The sequence below is a fragment of the Schistocerca piceifrons genome, chromosome 1 (assembly GCF_021461385.2).
Source record: "Schistocerca piceifrons isolate TAMUIC-IGC-003096 chromosome 1, iqSchPice1.1, whole genome shotgun sequence".
Classification (NCBI taxonomy): domain Eukaryota; kingdom Metazoa; phylum Arthropoda; class Insecta; order Orthoptera; family Acrididae; genus Schistocerca; species Schistocerca piceifrons.
The window spans coordinates 658,861,835-658,884,981 of NC_060138.1; the positions used below are offsets into that span (position 1 = coordinate 658,861,835).

At 40.3% G+C, this 23,147-nt stretch overlaps 1 protein-coding gene across 2 annotated transcripts in view; it reads right to left on the reverse strand.

Annotated features, from left to right (window-relative positions):
* LOC124805447 (calcium-independent protein kinase C) overlaps window positions 1–23,147 on the reverse strand; it is a 236,400-nt gene that overhangs the window by 83,473 nt on the left and 129,780 nt on the right. The window lies entirely within an intron of this gene.

Consider the following 23,147-nt stretch of genomic DNA (forward strand, 5'->3'; position numbering starts at 1 on the left):
GGATTGAATCCCTTTCCTCAGTGTGACTGTGGCAAAAGGAGCACACTGTACATCATATGACATTTGAATGGTCCCTCAAAGCTTTCAAAGGGACAAAGCAAGACTTTCACAACTTCCCAGAGAAGCTTCTGACTAGATTTCAAACTTGGGCTTACAGTTATGAACTCATTATGAACTTGAGATTCTGTGTATCTGCATAGTAATGCATATTTTTGTTGTGAATTTTTTTTTTCTGTCATCATATGATAAATAATAATAGTATGTCAGACAAGACATCCAAGACTATTCTGTTTTTGATATTTATTACCAGCTTCATTTTCTAGATCTTTTCCATGCAAGATCTGCTCCTCATGAAATTTTCTTGGTATCCACCAATCTGTACATTTCATTATTGTTTTTCCACTCTGTTCAGCAGTGCCCTTGAGAATTTCTGATAGATCAGCAGTAGTGGTGATACTCTGCTGTAGTTTCTAGTCTCCATTTTATCCCGGTCACTATGAAGAGGGAGAGTAGTGTTAATGCCCATTCAAATCGGAGTTCCTCTTCCTCTTGTAATTTATTTATAATATTTGTCAGATCAATTATTAGTTTCTTGTGAATGTATTTCAAAAATTCTGCAGTGCTTCCATCTGCTCCTTGAGATTTGCTATTCGAGTTTTTATGATGTTTTTATTCTCTTCAGTTGTTGGTGGTTTTGAGTCTACATTTGGTCCTTTGTTTTTCACTTATTCATTTCATGTTTAAGTACACTGTTTTGTATAGTTTGTGGAGTTTTAGGAGAATTACTGAGTTATTGAGAAGTAATAAATTCTTGTTAAGCTCATTCACTAGCATCCAACTTCATTCCACAAACCTCATGCACTAGAATTCTTACAGAGGTGACCAAAAGACAAGCAGTAGCATCTATTTTGAGATAACAAGTGTACTTTATAATATAGTGAAAGCTTCAACAATGCATTCATTCCACAATCACCTGCTTTTTGAAAAATATGTTCAGAATGGTGACTTTAAGAGTGGCCCGCATAATGTTCTCTTCCATGCTGATCAGATTATGAGTGTTGTAAAACATGAAAGAGACATTCTACCACCTCTTACCACAGACAGCAATAATGCTGAATGTGAGCACAAATAGTGTTCAGTGTATTTTGACCTCCTTGTCTATATCAGTGTCTGATATCAACAAGACAGAGTATACTTATTTGCATGACAACACCTCATGTGATTTTACCAGTCTATCCATGTAGGGAATGGTTCTGATGAATCTGTTCGTAATCCAATGCAAGACCCAACCAGCTGTGCCATGAAGAACACTCTCAGTTTTCATCCCATGCTATGCACATCCCACGAGATCTCATCTGCTGCTGATCTCAGGCCAAACATTCTTGCACATTGCCAACAGAACTTACATGGAACACATATATGATCAGGTTCTCAGTCCAAACTACCAACTTTCAAGCTAGAGCAACCTGTGATGAGGTTCATAACCACCAAATTCATACTATGCAGTTACAGAATCATCGATGATACTTCCAAGTTCGCAGCCTTACTAAACAATGTAGAGGATTATGCCCACATTATTAGTGACCTTCCAACAAAGGCAAATTCGACACTGCAAAACTGGCATTGCTGCACCCACTCATCAAGAGACCAGACCCACTCATCAGGAGACCAGAGCAACTGCTACAACAAATAAATAATGAGGAAAGATTGGGCAGGAGACCATCTCAGCTGTGGAGAAATCTCTATGCACTGATCAATCTGATTCTCATGCCAGACAGAACACTCTGGTTAATTAAATTACCACCTCAGATACAGTCAGCAATAATTTCACACAAATACAATATTATGGGAAAAAATTACACAGACTAGTCACATTAATGTGACCACCATATATTTTTGACATCAACATGCAATAATCACTCACAAACAGAAGATGGCAGCACTATCAATGGAGGGTATATTAAGAATGTCACAGGGACACAGAGCAATTTATCTGATTTCCAAAAGCGCACGATCATTGGCTTTCGGGGCAAAGGGAGGAGGCATTTCCAATATGGCTAAGTCTGTAAACTGTTAATGTGTTGTAGTGGTTAAAGTATACATGCATGACAAGATGACACTATTCACAACTGGCACCAAGGTATCTGTGGTGTACCACAGGCCACAGATGACAGAGGTGAACGACGGTTGTGGACACATATATGGGTGAATAGATGTGCAACTGCTGAGAAGCTGACTGCCCAGATTGGGCTACCAACAGCATCTCCTCAACAACCATTCAGCAAATGTTGCTACATTTGGGCATTCACGCATGCTGACTGCTGTTCATCGGTGACAAAGGCTGGCATTTGCATGCCAGTACCACAAGTGGACATCGACTGAATGGTGATAGGTAGCACTTTAGATGAATCAAGTTTTATGCTCCATCGAAGAGATAGCCATTGGCATGTACAGTGTGAAATGTCTGAAAGCAAAAACCATGCAACCAGGAGTGAGCATTATGATCTGGGGAATGTTTTTGTTCCATTCCCTGGGTGATCTCATCATTCCAGAAGGAAGAATTGATCAATGCATATTCTTGAGGACCATGTCCACTCCTTCATGCAGTTTGTTTTTCTCACCTTGATGGCATCTACTGGCAGGACAGTGGAACATGTCACACAGCTTGCAGCATAGTGCATTGTTTGAAGAGCACTAGAATGAGATTACCTTACTTCCATGACCACCAAATTCTCTGGATTTAAACCCAGTCAAGAACGTTTGGAACCACCTCCACTGGGCTCTAAGTGCCATGGATCCTCATCCGAGAAACCTAGCTGGCCACAGCACTGGAGTCGGCATGGCTTCACATCCCTGTTAGTACCTTCCAGAACCTCATTGACCCTCTTCCTGAATGTCTTGCAATGGTCCGTACTGCAAAAGGTGTTTATTCAGATTTTTTACAGGTGGTCACATTACTGTGAGTGGACAGTGTATTTCTGGTTGACAGACTTTTTGCAGTCTGACAGCAATGACAATGCCCGGACACAATGCACAACAGTGAATGCAACCAGCAACTTTCAGGTATGGCATACTGGCTGCACCCATGAGGAGATACCAGTCCTGAGCAATCATGTACACTCACGAGTGTGATGTCATGAGTGACCACCCCAGAAGTGATGACTTTCAGCCAGCCATGACTGCCATACACATGGCCGACAACAACATGCCTCATGATAGTGAGGGGGCATGCCCATGATTGTGTTGGTTTCACTCCTGTTTCGGTGGCCAGGCATGCGACTGCTCAATGTCATGTAGCCACCCAAATGCAAGATGTGGACTGCAATAGGCGCCTAGCAGTTATGGCTTTTCCTTGGCATGATCAATTTTGTATGAAATTTTAGACCATTCTGTCACAGCAACTTCCTTGTTGATTGCCTCAGACACAAGTGAAGCTGCAGTTGGCACAGTACTACAGCAAACAGATATGGGCAAAAACAACTGTTACATTTCTTTTCGCAGAAGCTAACCGAGTCTTAATGTAAGTGGTCAGTTTATAATTGGGAACTGCTTGCCATGTATGAGGTCATGTGACACTTCAAAGAAGAAGGTGGGCCCTAACAAGTTACATGCACCACAAACTGCTGGCAGATGCAATACACAACCCAGAAAATGACTGTCCCCCACTGCAGTTCAACTACCTCGATTATATCGATGTTCAGCACCTCAAGAGCATTGTGGCAGATTACCTATCTCAAGTTAATGCACTGCCAGTTAATATCAACTATGAAGATCTCACTGCAGCTCAACAACAGGATCCAAAAATCTGCAAACTTCTTCAATGTTCCTCCATGAAAGTCTGGTGTGACATATCACAACACCAACCCTATCCGCACGTTCAGCTAACAGTGAGAAAGCCTATTTTCAATAGCTGCTGAAGCTGGGGGTATGCCCTGCTGCTAATCCTGTTATGTACCGATCTATCAGGTTTGATGTGAAGCGAGGCTGCAAACTGTGGACTGAAACTTACATAGCTTTCCAGGACTGCATGAGTGTTCAACATGCACATCTTTTCACAGAAGCTAACCGAGTCTTAATGTAAGTGATCAGCTTATAACTGGGAACTGCTAGCCATGTACAAGGCCATGTGACACTTGGTCAGTTAAAACATGTCCACTTCGATCTGGTTGGCCCACTATTGGAGTCAGAAGATACCACGACTGATTGTGTCATTCACAGCAAGAGTATTCATAAAATTGTGGGCATCGCATTCCAGCTGATCAGTGTCCATTGTTACCAATCAGAGCCACCAGTTCAAGTTCATATTACTCTGCAAGCTATCTAACTTTTGCAGTGTACAGTGCTACTGCATCAAAGCCTATCATACGCACAGCAATGGACATGTCAAATGCCGGCATTGAAAAATCAAGGCAGCACTTATGTGCCATGAAGGCCAATGGACACTGGGTCCTATTTCTTCCACATTCATAGAAGACAGTTAGGCTTCATTAACAGATGTTTCATGTAACAAGCTACTAACCCTACTGTCAGATTCATCTTTCCAGCACAACCACTAGCCACTAAGGAATTATCAACCCCAGCCCATAGGGTGAAACAACACATTACGTGAATAGCAACTCTGCTCCTCAAACACTGCACCTCATCATAAAATTTTGTGTACAAAGACCAGCATTGCAGCCACTATATTTCAGCGCACATCGAGTACTGAAATGGGGGGACATAGTACTACATGGGAAGCCAACCACCGTCTCCATGGATCACCTTCAACCTGGACTGGATTTTGCAAAAGTACTGCTTAGACAAAAACCAAAACACAAGAAAAGGGGGCTGGCAATGCACCACCTCATCTGCCTCCGCCACAAGTGACCCTTCTGCCAAGACAACTTGAGAACTTTGACAGCGACCGGCAATCTTGCTATGACTGCATCCGTCGACCTCGCCCTACCTTAACCAGTATCAATGGAGGAGGTGCATCATCACTGCATTTCTTTGCCAAGAAATAGAATGGTCATGTTCTTCATTGCAGCTGGGCACAGCATGGCTGATCATGCAAAACTACATTTAGAACATGTGAGTGGCTGGGCTATTTGTTGGCCTTGTCCCATCAGTGCTCCACACTGCATGGGAGGGCTCTGAGGGGACCCCACTGTTGATGATGAAATATCACAAAATTAAAACTCTTTGGCAGTGATATTAGTTAGTCCTTCCTGCGGGAGGAACATCTTCATCAGTCGAGTCATCTTCAGCTAACTGTGTATGTATGCAGTCCATCTGTACATTCCATTGTTAATATTAAATTTGTATTAATTGTACTCATTGGCATTTAGATTCAATCTGTAAGCCTTCACACTAGAATTCCTAGAAGTTTTTAAGTACAAGCATTGGATAAAACAATAGAAACACTGCAAAAAATGTATGAGTGAACATAAACATAGATGCTAACCAAGCCCATAGACTGTGCTCGTGTGTGATTGTGAGTGCGTTGTCGAAGGTAAGTGAACTTCAATGAGGGCAAATTGTTGATGTTGCATGGTAGGTGCTCCAGTAACCAAGGTAGCCAAAATATTTGTTCAAGAGGCACCATATCAAAAATTTATATGGCATACAGGTAAAGTGGAAAAACATCATCCACTGAGTGACAAAGGGAACAGAATTGCGCATTGAGGGATTGTGATGGATTGTCGCTGAAGAGGATCGTGGCAAAAAATAAGAGGGTAATAGCTGCAAAAGTCACTCGTTAACTCTATCAGCAGCAAAACAATACAAAGGGAGCCCCATGATCAGAGGACTGCACGGTGATCTGGAATTCCAAAACCATTCATCAGTGATGCAAATGTCATAGCAGGAGAATGTCATGCCAAAGCCATAAAACTCGATATATGGAGCAATGGAAGAAAGCCATTTGGTCAGATGAGTCTTTCACACTGTTTCCAACTTCTGGCTGAGTTTATGTCCCAGGAGGAAATGTGGTGGGGGTTTGGTGGTGCTTTGGGCAGTCATATCATTGTATTCCAGGGGCCCCATGTTTACTCTGCAAGGTCTCATTACTGCCAAATATTATGTGACCATCTGGCTGATCAGGTCCATCGCATGGTACAATGTTTATTCCACAATGATGATACTATGTTTCAAGATGAAAAGGCCCCTGTTCACACAGCTCACATTGTCCAGAACTAGTTTTATGAGCAAAAGGATTTAGTGTTGCATCTTCCCTATCCACAACAGTCACCAGATCTGAACATTATTGAGCCTTTGTGGTCTACTTTGAAGAGAAGGGAGCACAAGTGCTATCTGCCTCCAACATTGTTACCTGAACTTGACACTGTTTTGGAGGAAGAATAGTATAAGATTCCATTGGAAACCATACAGGAGCTGTATTTATCCATTCTGAGATGACTGGAAGTTGTTTTGGATGCTAACAGTTTTCCTACACCGTATTAGCCATGGTAATTTGTTGTGCTCTCTGTGTTTCCATGTCTTTTGTCCACTTCCTGATTGCATCAGCTGCCTTGTAAGTAAAAGGACTGATACTATTTTTATATCCATACTTGTATCACCTAAAGGAAAGAAAGAATTAGTGACTTCTGATAATGGAAGTGTAAGGCCATTTACATATGTCAGAAACAGCAGAAGACTGTGGTAGATTATGTGTTGTTGCTTAAAATTCCAAGTGCCTATTGTTACGTGATCAACACCATTTTCTGCCAAGAAATGAAGATAACTGGCTTGCAAATTTCTGTGTTTACCATTCCCTAATAATTTAACTTTTGCTTTGGTTGGTTGATTTGGAGGGAGGAGGAGACCAAACAGCAAGGTCATTAGTCCCATTGGATTAGGGAAGTATGGGGAAGGAAGTTGGCCCTGCCCTTTCAAAGGAACCATCCCGATATTTGCCTGAAGCAATTTAGGGAAATCATGGAAAACCCAAATCAGGATGGCTGGATGTGGGTTTGAACTGTTGTCCTCCCGAAAGCAAGTCCACTGTTAAACTGAGCGAGGTGGCACAGTGGTTAGGTTAACCACTGCGCCACGTCACTTGGTTTAACTTTTGCATGAGAGTATCATTGTTCACACAATAAAAACTGAAGTCAGCCATAACATACACCTAATATATTCTGATTTATTGATTTCAGCATAATAACTATCAAAATTAATACAGCCTGTTCAGCTGAGAGTCATTTTGTACATCCAGAGAGTTTTCTGCTGCACTAAGTTTGTTTAAATTCCATTGGACTTGTTTTTTTTAATTTTTTTAAAAATCTGGTAGCAGTAATAGGGGCAGCAATCCTTTATTATAGTTTTGTCTCCATTTTATTGAAGTTGAAGACAGCATATTTAAATCTGTCCTGGAAAATACCATTAAGAAAAGATTCATTACATAAATAACCCATTGAGTTATGTACCTTAAAAGAGAATCATGTGATTATTCTGCTACTTATTTCATTACAAACAAGAGAACTGATAACACTGACAGCTATTTTAGAGATGTCTGATGTAGTTGAATGTTATCGAATTTGTTTGGAATGCTGTTTCCAGGTACTTTTCATTTATTGCTCTTGTAGTTTTCAAGTTCTTATTAATTATTATGAGAGTAAATATCATCAAATGTAATGACCAGAGAAACTACTAACTTCAATTTGAACTAAGCCTTCACAGTATTTATGTGTCTATAAAACTGTTACTAGTGGTAGTGTTCCTAGTTCCCAGAACTCTTGTTGTAAACTGTACGAGGGAGGTTAGACTATATGAAGTTGAGAGGGACTCAGTTATAATTCTAGAACAGTATTGTTCTAAAAAGTTTAAATGAAAACTTCCAGCTAACATACCTCCTTCTGTTTAGAAGCTAAAAATTTTAATAAGGCATCAAGTGTTTTTCATGGATAACTCAACATTATCTGTTGGAGCCATGTGTATTGTGGATTTTTCTATTAAGCTGCAGTGACTGCTACATACTCATGCTGCAGTTGGTACATGTGACAATCACTTGTGCCAATCTCAAATGTTCTGCAACACAGTTTGCGTGAGTGCAAAGAAAGAAGAATGTCGTCCACATGCTGGCATTTTTCCTGCCTGTGACACAGTGATATGCCTGCAGCGACTCTCCACATGTATGTTTAGCACAGCAGAGCAACTAGTGAGGTTTACTCTTTGTTTGAGATGTTCTGTTACTCTTATTAGAAACAATGCCTGTACCTACCTTAGTAAAGTGGTTTCGAGAGTCAATAATCTGTTGAAGTTGCATCTCATTTCTGACTGAACAGAAATTCGAATGCAGGATACTCTCATACCACGTGGTCTAACACACTGCTTCCCGAGCAGAAAGGAGTGCCGGTCCCCGGCACGAATCCACCCAGTGGATTTGTGTCGAGGTCTGGTGTGCCAGCCAGCCTGTGGATGGTTTAAGGCGGTTTTCCATCTGCCTTGGCGAATGTGGGCTGGTTCCCCTTATTCCACCTCAGTTACACTATGTCAGCGATTACTGCGCAAAAACTGTCTCCATGTTGCGTACACCATAATTACTCTACCACGCAAACATCATTCGGGGCTACACTCATCTGGAGTGAGATGGATTCTACATCTACATCTACATCTATACTCCGCGAGCCACCTTACGGTGTGTGGCGGAGGGTACTTATTGTACCACTATCTGATCCCCCCTTCCCTGTTCCATTCACGAATTGTGCGTGGGAAGAACGACTGCTTGTAAGTCTCCGTATTTGCTCTAATTTCTCGGATCTTTTCGTTGTGATCATTACGCGAGATATATGTGGGCGGTAGTAATATGTTGCCCATCTCTTCCCGGAATGTGCTCTCTCGTAATTTCGATAATAAACCTCTCTGTATTGCGTAACGCCTTTCTTGAAGTGTCCGCCACTGGAGCTTGTTCAGCATCTCCGTAACGCTCTCGTGCTGACTAAATGTCCCCATGACGAATCGCGCTGCTTTTCGCTGGATCACGTCTATCTCTTCTATTAATCCAACCTGGTAAGGGTCCCATACTGATGAGCAATACTCAAGAATCGGACGAACAAGCGTTTTGTAAGCTACTTCTTTCGTCGATGAGTCACATTTTCTTAGAATTCTTCCTATGAATCTCAACCTGGCGCCTGCTTTTCCCACTATTTGTTTTATGTGATCATTCCACTTCAGATCGCTCCGGATAGTAACTCCTAAGTATTTTACGGTCGTTACCGCTTCCAATGATTTACCACCTATGGCATAATCGTACTGGAATGGATTTCTGCCCCTATGTATGCGCATTATATTACATTTATCTACGTTTAGGGAAAGCTGCCAGCTGTCGCACCATGCATTAATCCTCTGCAGGTCCTCCTGGAGTACGTACGAGTCTTCTGATGTTGCTACTTTCTTGTAGACAACCGTGTCATCTGCAAATAGCCTCACGGAGCTACCGATGTTGTCAACTAAGTCATTTATGTATATTGTAAACAATAAAGGTCCTATCACGCTTCCCTGCGGTACTCCCGAAATTACCTCTACATCTGCAGATTTTGAACCGTTAAGAATGACATGTTGTGTTCTTTCTTCTAGGAAATCCTGAATCCAATCACAAACCTGGTCCGATATTCCGTAAGCTCGTATTTTTTTCACTAAACGTAAGTGCGGAACCGTATCAAATGCCTTCCTGAAGTCCAGGAATACGGCATCAATCTGCTCGCCAGTGTCTACGGCACTGTGAATTTCTTGGGCAAATAGGGCGAGCTGAGTTTCACATGATCTCTGTTTGCGGAATCCATGTTGGTTATGATGAAGGAGATTTGTATTATCTAAGAACATCATAATACGAGAACACAAAACATGTTCCATTATTCTACAACAGATTGACGTAAGCGAAATAGGCCTATAATTATTCGCATCTGATTTATGACCCTTCTTGAAAATGGGAACGACCTGCGCTTTCTTCCAGTCGCTAGGTACTTTACGTTCTTCCAGCGATCTACGATAAATTGCTGATAGAAAGGGGGCAAGTTCTTTAGCATAATCACTGTAGAATCTTAAGGGTATCTCGTCTGGTCCGGATGCTTTTCCGCTACTAAGTGATAGCAGTTGTTTTTCAATTCCGATATCGTTTATTTCAATATTTTCCATTTTGGCGTCCGTGCGACGGCTGAAGTCAGGGACCGTGTTACGATTTTCCGCAGTGAAACAGTTTCGGAACACTGAATTCAGTATTTCTGCCTTTCTTCGGTCGTCCTCTGTTTCGGTGCCATCGTGGTCAACGAGTGACTGAATAGGGGATTTAGATCCGCTTACCGATTTTACATATGACCAAAACTTTTTAGGGTTCTTGTTTAGATTGTTTGCCAATGTTTTATGTTCGAATTCGTTGAATGCTTCTCTCATTGCTCTCTTTACGCTCTTTTTCGCTTCGTTCAGCTTTTCCTTATCAGCTATGATTCGACTACTCTTAAACCTATGATGAAGCTTTCTTTGTTGTGGCCTGTTGTGGGGTTGTGGACCACTGAGGGCAACGGTGGGATAAAGCCTCTCCATCGTTTCTAGGTCCTCGGTTCAGTACACAATATACAATACATCCTGTCAGTTAGGACCCTGGATAAGAATTTTTGCCATACAGAGTTAACAAACTGTGACAGAATTATCAATGGTATTGCACCTGGCAGGGTGCCTCCTGACTTTTTGGCCCCAGAATCCCATATTGTGGTTTGCTCAGGCTGGGACAAATGTGGATAACACTAAATTCTCTTTGGTTATAAGCCAGCTCAACCATCAAAATGCTACAGAGGTCCAAGACATAATAACAGCACCTCTGATGGAAAAAGTCTATGACAGATTAAAAGCGGAGCTGATATGTCATATAGTGATTTCATAGGGAGATTGCATGCACCAGGTATTGACTCAAGAAGAAATTGGTGACAGGAAGCCCTCACAATACCTTCATCATGTTTGCAACAAAGTAGACATCAGCAACATTCCAGACAACCTCCTGCACATGATTTGGAGCAACAATCTGCCAGCCCAGGTAGAAGCTATCATTGCTATGAAATTGGACATGTCACTGGAGGTGGTTGCAGAACTTGCTGACCACATTCAAGATACCATCGTGTAGTGCTCGCAGGTTGGTACAATAACTGTTCCTATCAGTGGTATGTCCATAACCTCTACTGTGTCATGTGCTGATTACGATGCCCTAGCCGACAAGATGGACTTCTTAAGCGCACAGATGGTAGCTTTGCTTTCACGAGTTAATACAAGCTGCCATAGAGGATGTAGTTGATGACATTCAAGGAGTTGTTCCACTTCGCATTCCATGTCCAAGTGTGGCTCCACAGTTTGTTGGTACCACTGCAGATACGGTTAACAGGCAAAAAAAGTGTGCAAGCCCATGTACATTCCCAAATGGGAATGGCGGTTGTTAGTAGGCACCACTGACTGCCACAAACCTCCTGGTACCTGTTTATAACGGAATGAGCCTCAGGAAGGAAATATCTAATATATACATGATCTAATCTGAGTATTTTACCAAGAAAGTCACTCTGCTACTGCAGGCCATGCACGGCAGTCAACTTGGCAGCTGATAACAATATAAAGATCCCAACTTACTGTTCATGGCATGATGTTGTAGACAATTCGCATGGAATTTCATGGCAGCAGAAATGGCTGAGGTGATTATAGACACTGACTTCTTTGCCACATTTTGAACTTTTTCCTGATGTATCTAATGCCTGCCCAGTGGACAGCCTTACGTGTTTGACAGCCACTGTATATCACCATGACACTAGAACAAGTAGCATCAAGCTTGTGCAAGTAGCAGATGTAGAGTACTGCATGATTTTCTGGCCTTAACTAGACCACCGGGAGCACCACAACAGGTGTTGCATGGCACTGTCCACCACACCAAAACTACAGATGGACCACCTGTGTCATGTCACCCTTGCAGATTAGCACCCAGACGACACAAAATAGCAAAGGCAGAGTTTGGCCTTGTGTTGAAGGAAGGAATTATATGCCTGCCATTCAGTCCATGGGTGTCTGCATTACACGTAGTCCCTAAAAAAGGAGGAGCCTGGCATCCATGCACCAATTACTGAGCACTCAATGCAAGGACTATTCCTGACCACTACCTGGAGAGAGAGAAGAAGAAGAAGGTTGTGGGTTATTTTGGCTCAGTAGGAAAAGCGGTGCCTCTCCATTTGAAAAGACATAGATTGCCATAAAATTGTATTTACTTATTATCTCAAAAACATTTGTTCAGAAGGAGCTTTCAAACCAAAAACTTTATTACTGCAAACTTAATTATTATTATTATTATTGCTGCATTGACTTTAATAATGCAACATAAAAACCTAATTTTTACTAAACGTGTGATGCAAGTATGATGAGAAAACCACATTTTATTTTATGCTTCCATAAAGTCTACTTCGCCTACGAACTCAGAGACAATGTGAAGTATATATAGGATGTAAACAGTTATTGTTTACAATGTAGCATAGCTATGTAGTGGAAGCCGAAATGAAGAATTTTATGCAAGACACTTGTGGTCTATTAAGTTGGGAAACAGCCACCAACAGGTTTACAAGACTACATGTGCTATAGCCCATGCACATCACGTGATATTTTCATGTTCTCTTCTCCAGCTCTCTAAACATCGTCATCGATTATTTTGCCATTGTTGCTTGCATTAGCTTTTTACTTCTTCACTGCCTAATTATTACATGTTTGTCTGTTTGTTGTATCTGTTCGTAATGGGCAACACATCGTCCATAATTGGCGAGCAATCTGTACTCGGGGCCAGTTTTCTGTGCACCACCCTATATTATTCCCCTGCGATCAACAACACAACGCTGCAGTTGGCTAAACGAGAGGTTCTGCAGAATCACAGAAATTACTTCTAAAAGTGTGTAAGAGTTCTGTAATGAAACTCTATACTCCAGGGGGGAGGCAAGGCCCCCTCTTGGTGCCCTCCCTCCTTCAGTCACCTACACTACTAGTTTTCAGTTTTTCATAAGAACCATACACCAAGCACAAATGAACAGTGAACGAGTAAAAATGAATGGTTCCCAAAAAAGAACGATCAGCAGTGAACTAGTTCCCAAGGATGAACGAGTTTGCCCATCTCTACTTCACGGCAGTGCTGGAACATGTTTGATAGGGACCTGTTGCCTATCTACCATTCCATCAAGCACTTCAAGTCACAGGTTGAGGCATAGGGTTTCACAGTTTACACTGATCACAAACTGCTGGTACACACATTCCATAAGAACAGTGACAAGTGCTCACCACGGCAGTACCCCAACTCAAGTTTATAAGCCAGCTCACTACAGACTTGTGGCACATTTCTGGTTTGACCAACATGTTAGCAGACTGCTTATTCAGAGTCTCTGGTATTTCACAACCATTGAACATGACAGAGCTAGCAGTCACACAGCATGAAGATCATGAACTACAAGCAATATCATGTGACGACAAAACTTCGCTAAAATTGCAAATGGTCAACATTCCAGGTGAAAACGGCGAGGTCTACAGTGACATACGGTATGGCAGATCATGACCGTACGTACTTACCACATTCTGCCTGACAGTGCTCAATAACCTTCATAACATGTGTCACTCTAGAGTGTGCATGACAGTTACACCAGGGTCACAGAGGTTTGTGTGGCTAGGCATGGACAGAGATTGCTGTCAGTGGACTAGAGCTTTCCCCCACCGCCAGTTATACAAAGTTGCACCACATGTGCACTCTCCAGTGGGGGAACTCCTGGACGTCAGTGTGCATTTTGCTCACATTCACCTAGATGCGGCAGAACAACTGCCTTGACAGCTGTCACTGTCTAATGGTGGTAATGGTTGACAGGTACACGCATTGCCCAGAAGCAGTTCCTACTGACGACATTTTGGCAGAAACTCTTGCAGGAGCTTTCACATCAACATGGCTTGCCAGATTTGGTTGCCCTCTTCATACAACAACCAACAGGGGGAGGCAATTCGAGTCGGAATTGTTCATGCTAGCTAGCCAAGTTCTGTGGATACTCACAACATTAAGACCATGATTCTACAAAGATAACCATAATGCCTATATACTCTATGTCAGATGGTGGACTGCATGAAATCCGTCAGAGCTACTAGGCAAGGACAGCACCCAACATTCGTGCATAAGGATCTCGACATGTGCACTCAGGTTATGCTTTGCATGGATGCTGTCAAACCACCACTGCAACCACCATACACTGGAGCACACTGTGTTCTGCACAGGAGTTTGCATACCATGGACTTTCTTATTAATGGCAGACAAGCTACAGTTTCAATGAATAGGGTTAAGCCACCTACACATTCTAAGAGGCTCCGGCTACATTGCCAAAGATTTTGAGAGAGGAGAAGGAAGAGGCTACAATCTGGCCTCCCACTCCACCACTATCTGAACCACTTTAAGATGAACCAAAATACATCATTCACTCAGGAAGATATGTTCATTTTGCTGTCCGGAACAGAGAAGACATACCATGCTCCACTCTCACCAAGGTGGCTCCTGTAACAACTGCTACATGCTGATAATGCTGAAAGCGCACGCGATAGTCAATTGTGCCAATCTCTAATGTTGCTCTGCACCGTTTGTGTGTGAGTGCAAAGATGGAAGAATGTAATCCCGACACTGAGCATTTTGTCGCTTGGGATGTCTGCAGTGAGGTGTCACACCTATTCTTACAATACCAGAGCAACTCCTGATTATTACTCTTCGTTTGAGACTTTCTGTTACTCTTGTTGAAAACAACACCTTTATTTATCTTAGTAATGTGGTTTTGAGAGTTAATAAATCTCTTTAAGTTCCATCTTGGTTTTGATTGAATTGAAGTTTGAATGCAGAATACTCCCATATACAGTTATACATCCTGTCAAAATTCTCATGATATTCTGCATTGTTCCACAAGCTTTAAGATATGAGGGTGGTTTGAAAAGTTCTTAGTATTACCACAAGAGGTCAGTGCTGGAGCAATGAGTTGTTCATGTGATATTCATTGGACTATTGCCTGTAAACATGTGCCATGTCAGTGCTCTTGGAAGAGAGCTGTGGCAGTGATGTGGTTCTGTTGTTCTTCCCACATAATGATTCGAAAAGCTGGAAAAAATCGAGATTCAAGCAGTGATTAAGTACTTCGTAAAGAAAGGTATGAAAGCAAAGGGCATTCATGCCAATTTACATAATACACTGGGAGACTCTGCTCCTGCATATTCAGCTTTTGCTAAGTGGACAAATGAATTTAAATTTGGTCAGGAGAGCTTAGATGATGATCCATGCAGTGGTCAGACAAGATGTGCCACTACTCCAGAAATCATTACAAAAGTGCACAAAATGGTCATGGAGGATCGCCAATTGAAAGTGCGTGAAATTGCTCACACTTGCCAGATGTCATCTGAAAGGATATATCACATTTTAACTGAAGAATTAGAAATTAAAAAATTACCTGCAAGATGGGTGTTGCGACTCTTGACATTGGATCAACACACATGTGCCATCACCATGGCTAAATTACATGAACTAAGGTATGAATTGTTGCCACACCCACCTTATTCACCTGATATGGCTCTGTCAGACTTCCATCTCTTCCCAAAACTGAAAATTTTTCTTGGTGGATGAAGAGTCACTTCAAATGAAGTATTGATAGCTGGAGTTGACAACTATTTTGCAGGTCTAGAGGAAACTCATTTTCAAGATGGGATCAAGGCACTGGAACATCATTGGACCAAGTGCATTACTCTACAATGAGACTGTATAGAAAAACAAAAAAAGTTTCAGTGATGTAAGTACTTTTTTTATATTCTGTTCCGAGAACTTTTCAAACACCCTCTTACCAATCACTGCAAAATCTAAAACAGTCAACATTTTTAGATTATTATCACTTTTAAAACTAAAGAGCAACTCTTCCATTTTCCTTGTCAGACCTGCAGTATCTAAATGACAAATTATACCCATAAAATTCATCATTCATATTCAGTAGTCAAATGTATACATTATATCTGCATAACTTGTATTAACGGTTCCTTATAAGAAGATTCTTGGTGAGTTGGTTGATGGGAGTAGCTGTTTTGATATAAGACTAAATGTGATCTATTATTTCAGACTGATATTTGCTTGTTTCTAGTTGCTACCAACCATAGTACTCAATACTGTATGCAAAGAGTATCATTACTGAAGATGTCGATGTATTTAAATAACTTCAAACTCAATAACGTGAAACATTTCTGTGATCTTTAACTCCACGTTTTATGCCTGTTTTCATTTAAGAGTATGTAGATGCAGCAAACACAGTGTCATCTGATAGCTACAACTGACTAGATTGGCTGCACTGAGAGAGCTCTCAGTACCGGATGAGGCCATTTGACTTCTATGGATATGGTCACTCCCTTGACTTTGTGGGTGGACAGTCATCTTAGAGCAGCCATCAGTAAGCTGCAGTTCATCTAAACAAATCAGAAATTCATTGATATTATTCTTTAACCTTCTAATAGTTTTACCAAGCTTACTTTAATCCCATTCTCGTCTTCATATATTTCAGGTTATGAAGTATTAGTAATTTTAACTTATTTTAATTTTAGTAGCCTGAATTCTGCACTATTATTAAATAATGATTAATTACTACTTAAAATGGTAGTCAGATTTTCTGAGGCCCAAGGAAAAGTCGTTCCATGTTTTGTGAAAGTCTTTTGGTCTGAAAATTCTTCAGACGCATACACATGACACATACTTTTTGATTCCTTTGCCATGAATCTGTATATAATTTCATGTGCAATTTTAATTGAGATTTATCCTAGTATCTTGTCTCATTGTGCAGCATGAATGTTTTTCTCATAAAAAAAAGTAAAATTACTGCCTTCAATCACAATCTAGATTTTATTTCAATGCACAATGCATTTTGAGCCCTGGGGGTTTCATGTGCTTTGACAGCCTACATCAACTTTTGTCCCAAATTTAGATTCATTCATGGTATATCACAAAGTGGCACACTGTGAATATAACTTTACAAAACTAAGACAAACTGAAAAATAACATACTGTTTTCAGTAGTGGATCCTTTGTTTTGAAGTGCCGTATGAGTACTTCAAAACTATGTATCCACTATGAGAAATGGTTATTTTTTGATTTGTCTTAGTTTTGTAAACTTATATTCACAATGCACTGCTTTGTAATACACTGATCCAATGTTAACAGGAGCAGAATAAACCTAAATTTGGAAAAAAAAATTTATGTAAACTATCGAAGCACCTGAAGGTGAGCCCCCCAGGGCCTGAAATGCATTGTGCATTGAAATAAAATTACAATTGTGACTGAAGGTGTTTGTTTTTTATTTTATGCAAGTAATATATCACACAAATTTGACAACACATAATGAAATTTTGGTATGTGTGTTCCTGAGAGAACCACTTGAACTGATTGTGCTAGTGAACAGTTGCCTATTTTAATCTTCTTCTGTCAGTTCAGCACAACACTTAAGAATCTATGCATGATTGTGAAGTCTATTTTGAAATTAATATATGTTGCACTGTAATATGCACTCCATATATCAAGTCTGTTCATAGTCATATATAGTGTCATCTTGTACAGTTCAAATTGTTTACATCGTCCTTTTTTCTTCTTCTTATTTTCGCTCACTACTGTCCTCACTGCACATAAAATCACTCAAAGTTTTGTAATGAGTTTGGATCTTTCCGTCTTACTGGTTAGGTCAATTATATGACTGTGTTTCTTAAGTATGGTCTTCTTGTACTCCTTGGCTATCAGTACTGGTCTTCTAGTTTTATGATGTTTTACGTGTACCATATCCAGAATTCATGTGTGTTATATGTCCATAATTGTTCTTGACATTATTGTGACTGCCTTCCAGGGACCGATGACCTCAGCAGTTTGGTCCCATAGGAACTTACCACAAATTTTTGATTTCATTGCCTTCCATATTTGGACATTCACTGTGCCACATGAACAATGTTATATCAAACAGATGCATAATATTCACCAGCAGTTTACACACAGTAGAATCACAGTTCTTCAATTTCTGTTTCATCTCATCCAAGTGTCATCTACGTGGTAGTGAACCATCCCACATTGGTCCCAGATGTTTGTGATCTGTCCTCAGGCATTACAAAAATTTGTGACTTACTAATTCAGGTATGTGATAAAATGAAGCAAGTTAAAATTTAAACCCCACTGATGCCAAAAATATTATGGATACAGCACTATTTCACTCTGACAAAGCTGCACAAGGAAATCAATTCTAGCCTACTGAAAGGTATGGAATAAGATTTGAACCCTATTCTTCCTGAATGAGAGTTCAGTTTCGTAACTGTTGCACTGTTCTGCCTTGTCAAAATATGTGTTCCTGTATGTCATCAGCATTACAGACACATCAAACCAAGTACATAGACAAGAACTACTTCAAGGAAGATTATGTCAGTCTGAATCCTGTGTGAATCATTTTGAAAAAAAAGTAACATTATTCCTCTTTATTCACTCTGTTCTGTAATAATATCACACTTAAGTGTTTACTGTCACTCATTGCCCAACATTGGGAAATAACAATGGTAATTCACCAAAATTTCCTGTTCTAAGAAATCATCAAAAGTGTAGTGCAAACCCCTTTCTTTTGCAAAGTTGGTTAATAGCATGCCATCCAGTTTTACTACTGTTCTTATACATTTTTTCCACACCAATATGCATAAATACTGGTCTATTCTTCCATTTGCTACTCAATGAACATTTGAAACATAGTGATAATGTGCTACATTGACAGAAGTTATGGTAACACATTTGTAAGAGAAATAGTGTGTTGTCATAAGCACAGCACGCACAATCAGGCAGCACCACAGGCTTTGATAGGTTGACAACATACTCCAAAGATGGCCTATATCCCAGCGATTGCCGCACCAGGAAGTCACAGCGGTGGCACTGCCTGAGAAGTGATATGTGCTGGTGCCCCAGGAGAAGGGGCAGTTCCGTGTCAGTTCTTCTTGTGTACTTTGAGCCACATCATCTTCTTCTAGCAAGTCCACACCATCCCATCTTCAGTGAACATTCTAGTGGCACAAGAACTGTTTGCTGTCCAGCCTTAGCTTCTGGACTAGTAGTTGAACTGTGGGATCTGCTGCCTGAGCCAATTTGTACAAAGTTGAGTATTCATCAGTAAATGTTGGTATTCTTGTCACTAATCATTTATCAGTATTTCAGTGTTCTCCTCATTCCCCTCTCATAGTGTTTTCTTCAGTGCTCTATAAATAGTTAAGGGGGGCCATGAGTAAAATCTCCTTCTGTGATTGTATCAAAAGTATGACCCAACAGCTGGCAGCAAGCAGGAATAGGATCTGTGCAAGTTACAGGAGTAATTTTTGTTTTTGGCCACCCACCCACTTGTTACTTGTTATTTGTTTCTTGCTATTTCTTTTTATTTGTCTAGTACATTAGTGCGTGGACTTTTGACTCAGGACAGACACTACTTCTGAGACGAGTGTGTTATTTTGTGTGTGGCATCTAATCCAAACTCCTTCAGGCATAGCTTCCATATCACAAGATGGTTTCTCTAATGCATGTTACACAGTTGCAGAGTGAGCAAATCCAGCAGTTGCTGGAAGCCATGGTGCAGCTAACACAGTAACAGAATCTACAAGCAGCACAGCAGCCTCAGCTGCAACCTACATCAGCCATTCTATCATTCCTCAGTTTCAACAAACAGCATGAGAACTGATCAGAATACTTAGTTCAACTGATGAATCATAAGGACAGGTGAAAGATGCAAAGAGCAAAGCATTTTTTCTTTCTGTAGTTAAGTTTACAGGCTCATAGTGAAATTGTTTCCTGACAAACAACCAAAACAGTTAGAGTTTGAGACTTTAGGTAGCAAGTTAACCACTTACTATGATGAACAAACACTCATGGCTGCTGCAAGGTTCAAGTTTTTCGACCTTTAGCGGGCAGCAGGTCAAACTCATAAACAGTGGATCACTGAATTACAAGCTTTAACTAGGCATTGCAAATGTTTGTGTTGTGGACAATCATACAGTGATGTCATGCTTTGTGACGCTATAACTAAAGATATTTGTGATGATAGAATTTGTACTGTTATTCTGAAGCAACCTGGTCCTACTTTAGATAGAGTGTTACAGTTAATTGAGGCTCAGGACACTTATGATTTAGCTAATTGTGAGATGCAAATATCAAATATTAATGACTTGCATAGTGACAGTGTTAGTAGTGCTGCAGAACCTAAACAGTCCCTTGTGTGTGCAGATTGAATACACACTGTGTGATGTCACGTTGTAATAACACTGGTTATGGTGAGATAAATGTACTAACTGTTCTTGGATTGTATGAAATGACCGATTCTCAAATTGAAGATTCAAAACCCAAAAATTCACTACCATATAGCTACACAAATGTGTATAAATGTCAACATATATAAAAACCTAATGTAATTACGACAATTAGTATGGACTTCTTAAAAAAATAAGGGATGACAAGCAATTATTTGAACTTTATTTTTTTTTAAATGTATGTTTCAAATATGATTTTACAAAAATAGGTGAATATATGATAGTATTTTCTTTGCTACATGTTGTTAGAGGTAAACCTTTGTCGTTGGGCAGTTAGTAGTATGAGTTTGCCGTGCAAGGATGGAGTTCAAGTTATGTGTGTTGTGTTAGCCTGGTGGTTGATGTTGATTTGCATTATAAAGTGAAATGACTAAAAATATATCTATTCAACAACAGAAAGTCTTCCAGTGTTCATATTATTTAACAAAATGAAGCGAAACATCCTCTAGACAAGTATAAAACAGTTGCATTTCAGAAAGGACTATGAGCCTACAACTTATAACTGAGAAAAAGAATAAAACATGAGTATTATGAAAACTGTTTATTCAAATTCTACCATTGCTACCTCTCTCTGCAGTGTGTCATTATCTCTTGATGCTAACTGCTGTGAAAATGTGACTTGCCACCCAAATTATTAACTTATTTCAAAATTAATAAATTGACAGTGGGCTACAAGAGGGTGGTGATGGTCAGAATGTACAGACATGAACAGTGCCATTCCATGCAGGCAGAATGATGATAGACATAAGAATATGGAAAAGTGCTTTAGGCATCATAAGCATGCTCAATGCCCAAGTCGCAATGTTATTTGTTATTTTTGCAAAACGAAAGGTCATGTTCAGTCTGTGCATGAAAAAGTTGCATGGATAGAAAGTACCAAGCAAAATGCCACTAAACCAGTTTAAATCATTAATGTTGTCACAGCATGGCTAGCCTCAGAACAGCGGCTGTAGTAAATGTTGTGAAACGTCGTACAAGTACAAAACTTAGCAAACAGCAGTCAGGTGATTTTCGTGTGTGAAACAAGTCACACCAATACAAACACAGGTCCATTACTAAATATTTGTCCACTTCACCTGTCACACATTGTAGTAGCTCACAACAACAGGCAGGAGGTGATAGTTCTCTCTTAGATGTGGAATGTAGTCAGACAAGGTGTTTGTTACATTGACAGTAACTAAAGAAGATGTCAAATTGCAACTGGAAACTGGTACTTCAGTTACACTTTTGAACAAACTTACTTATGAACACTTAGATTCACCAATACTGAGTCCATCTATGCATGTGTTGTCAGCTCATAATGCACAGGAAATTTGTTTTAGGAACTTTCAGTATGACAGCTACTTTTCAAGGTATAATGAAGACATATGCAGTGCTTTCTGCCAAATCTTCATAGAATATTTTTGGCTTAGATTCTTTTGGCATATTTGGATTATCAACCCACAAGTCAGTGTTGCAAATTTTAACAGATGTGCCTACAGACAAGCTTCAAGCTCTGTGTAACAAATTTAGTGAACTTTTTAGCGATTGTCTCGGTTGTGCGAACAATTTTTTAACTCATGTGTCACTCAAACACAATCCACAACCAAAGTTTTGCCCAGCTAGGCAAGTGTCCATTTCCCTTAAGGAACAGGTCACCGAACAATTATGGCAATAATAAGCTGATGGGATCATAAAGCCCATCAGTGCAAGTCAGTGGTCTTCCCCTTCAGTCACACTTCGCAAGCCTCCAAGATGTCTTTGACTGTGTGTTGATTTTAAGTCAACTGTGAACTCTCAGACAGTGAGAAACATGTACCTTTTGCCCCACTCAGAGGAAATGATGGACAGATTAGGTCAGGGTCATTACGTTTCCAAGATATACTTGGTGGACACTTACCTTAAGTTGCCTTTGGATGATTACTCAAAGAAATTTTTGGTTATTAACACTCATCTCAGGCTATTTGAATTTAAATGCCTGTGCCTTATTAGTGCCTCAGCACCAGTGATTTTTCAACACTTTTAATAACAAGTGACTGCCAAGGTACCTACTTGCCTAAATTACCTGGTGGACATTGTCGTGTCTGGACATTCTGTAGAAGAACATTTAGCCAATCTTGAGTGCCTTTGTCAAGAACTGTCGTCAGCAGGCCTCAAGTGCACAAGTTGTGGTGTAAGAATGTCCCATTTACATGGACCAAGGAATAGCAGCTGACGTTTGATCAATTGAAACAGTGCTACTTAGTAATGTGTGTCTCATACATTTTGATCCAGTTAAACCAGTAGTTTTAGTGGTTGATGCTTCTTCTAGTTGTCTAGGCACCATTCTGTAGCACTATATCAGATCAATAGATAATCCAGTAGCTTTTGCCCCCAAACTTCTTACTAAGAATAAGGCAAATTACAGTCAGACTGAAAAAGCATTGGCGATCATTTATGGTGTAACCAAGTTTCATCATTACCTCCATGGATGGAAGTTCTACTTGGTCATGGATCATAAGCCACTCACTTCACTTTTGCACCCAACCAAGCCTGTTCTATTACACATAGTGCAAAAACTGCAGTAGGGATTTATTGCTGTCACACTACAACTATGAAATCTTGCAGTGCCCTATGGCTCAACATTAGAATGCCTATTTGTTGTCAAGGTTACTAGTCAACAAGGATGATTAGTTCATTCCCATAGACTTTTATCATGTAGAAAAGAGACAGCTGCAGATGTAGATTTAAGCATTGTGGTGAATTACATGCTTACAGGGTGAGAGACATTGTTAAGATGGAAGTACATTGATACTTTGCTCACTGTAAAATCTTGTCAGTACAGTTTGGTGTTTT